Source organism: Mastomys coucha, unplaced genomic scaffold (genome assembly GCF_008632895.1).
Source record: "Mastomys coucha isolate ucsf_1 unplaced genomic scaffold, UCSF_Mcou_1 pScaffold15, whole genome shotgun sequence".
Taxonomy (NCBI): Eukaryota; Metazoa; Chordata; class Mammalia; order Rodentia; family Muridae; genus Mastomys; species Mastomys coucha.
The window spans coordinates 104,175,822-104,178,560 of NW_022196897.1; positions in this window are offsets into that span (position 1 = coordinate 104,175,822).

Sequence of the window (2,739 nt, forward strand, 5' to 3'; positions counted from 1 at the left end):
TAGATAACCCCACTGCCTAGGGAATGGTGTCACCTACAGTGGGCTGAACCCTCTGCACCAACTAATAATTAAGAAAACTCACAGAAAAATCTACTTTGGGCAATCTCTCAGTTGAGGCTCCTTTTTCAGGTGATTCTAGGCTGTACTGAGTTGATAGTTAATGCTAACTAGGACAACATCTAAGCGGAGATCGGAAGGAGAGACAGTAAGTTACAGGTCAAGGAGTGGGAGAGTACAGGCCTGTTTCAGGGAGAGGGTAGAGCCAGGCCTGATAGTGCAGGCCCTTAAGTCAAGCTACTCTGGAAGTTGAAGCAAGAAGATCAAAAGTTAAAGGCCATCTGGGTGGCCATTGATTCCAGCACTCTGGAAGCAGTTGAATCTCTGTGAGTTCAAGGCTAGTCTAGTCTACAGAGCAAGTTCTGGGGCAGCCAGGCTTACACAGAGAAACTCTGTCTCCAAAATCAACCAACCAACCAACCTACCTACCAACCAAAAATCCACATATGTACTTATACATACTTATGCTCAACAAAATATTTTAAAATTGTGGAACAGTCTTTTTTTTTTTTTTTTTTTTTTTTTTTTTTTTTTTTGGTTTTTCAAGACAGGGTTTCTCTGTGTAGCCCTGGCTGTCCTGGAACTCACCCTGTAGACCAGGCTGGCCTTGAACTCAGAAATCCCCTGCCTCTGCCTCCCAAGTGCTAGGGTTAAAGGCATGCGCCACCACCGCTCAGCTAGCCTTTTTTTTTTTTTTTCAAAGGCAGAGTCTCATATAGCCCAGGCTGGTCTCAAACTGACTAAACAGTTGAGGATATCCTTGAACTGATCTCCCAGGGGTGAGATCACGTACAGACATGTGCCCCCACACCCAGATCCTTGGTTATAAAAGTCTAATAATGGCCATACTTTTGAAGTAGTGAGCACTGTCTTAGGTTGCTTTCTGTTACTACAATAGAAGACACAACACTGAATGATTTCTACAGAATATAAATTTCTCTGGGCATGGGTATAGTGACACACTTCTGTACTCCCAGGACTGGGGAGGCTGAAGCAGGATGTACCATTAGCCTGAGCTAAAGAGTGAGTCTCAGGCTGGTCTCAGCTTCATAAATGTTGGAGTCTCTGGGAGGCCCTTGGTCTCAGTTCTGGAGGCTGAGAATCTAAGAGAATGGTACTCTGTCTGCTGCACTAGATCAAATTTCTTTTTGCTTTGTTTTGATTCTCCAGACAGGGCTTCCCTGTGAAGCCTCTGGCTCTGCAGACCAGGCTGGCCTGGAGCTCAGAGATCTGCCTGCCTCTGCCTCCTGAGTTGTACCACTGCCCAGCTTGGATCAAATTTCTTCCTGGAACTCACTCTGTAGACCAGGCTAGCCTCGAACTCAGAAATCTGTTTGCCTCTGCCTCCCAAGTGCTGGTATTAAAGGTGTGTGCCACCACCGCCCGGCAACACACGAAATTTGACAGACACTTTCAAAGTACAGGATTTCTAAAGCACTCACAATAATATAAAAAACATGATTTCTATCAGAGGCAAAGTCACAGGCAAGATTAATATTACCAAAGCTCATTGCCTTATTTAAAAGTGTTTTTAATGAGAGATTGTGAACATGACTGCTGCCACCCCTCTTCTCCCACAAAAAATAGGCTACTGAACTGTCTGCAAGGACCCTGAAGGGATGTATGTCCCACCAGGACAGAAAATGAACAGTAAGACATGGCTGAAGAGAACTGACCAAAAGTCCTCAGACTGTGGAGGTATCAGCATTCCCGAGGGATTTGGACCTAAAATGGAGGAACCAGGAGAGAGGCGACTGCCTTCCAACCATCAGTGCCACAAATCTTGCTGAAGCACCTGCTGGGTGCTGGGCTCTTGAACACTGAGCATTCCCAGTGAGAGGAATATAAAACCACTATCCCAGGGGATCATTAAGAACTCTTCATGACCTGGTACCATACAGGATGGGGGTTAAAAGTCATGGAGTCAAGAGATTTGGGTTACATTGTGCTGTCTGCAACTCAGAAGCTGTATAGCCTTGGACAAGTCAACCTTTCAGCGTAAAACAACAACAAGAATAGAACAGAAAAATATCTATCATGATCACAGGGTTCTGCAGAGTCGAAGAGACATAATTCATGTAAAATGTACTGTAAGGATTTTTAAGTGTGAGTTGAATGAATTTGCCTAATGATTTTACAAGAGAAAAATCTCTGTTCTTTTTTTGATTCCTAATCCTCTTGTTTGGTTAAATCCAGACGATTCAGCTTCTTGTCTTCTGGAAAGGTAGTCATGCTCCTGTTCTTCAGTAGTTTCTGGATCATACCAAGATTTCAAATGTCATGAGCATCTTTTCAAATGTATACATTGAAAACAAATCCCATACCCTGCTTGAGGGGTGGAAGAGGCAGCATTTGAAATGCAATATGGTACTTTGCGATCAGAACAGGTATTAAAAACCCTAAAATAGCCAGTATTGGGGGATAGCTTTGTAATCCTAACATTTGGGAAGGCGAGGCAGGATGATTTTGACCTGGAGGCCAGCCTGGACTACACAATGAGACTGTGTCTCAAAATAACAAAAAACAAAACAAAGCTCTCAGAGTAAGAGCTCATTAAATACTGAAATCATTCCTCTCAGAGCTAGGTCATTTCATGTTCCAGACCACCACTGAACATATGAGCTATAGTTTTATGTTCCTTGCCCTGTTGTTTTACTTTTTTTTTTTTTTTTTAAAAAAAAA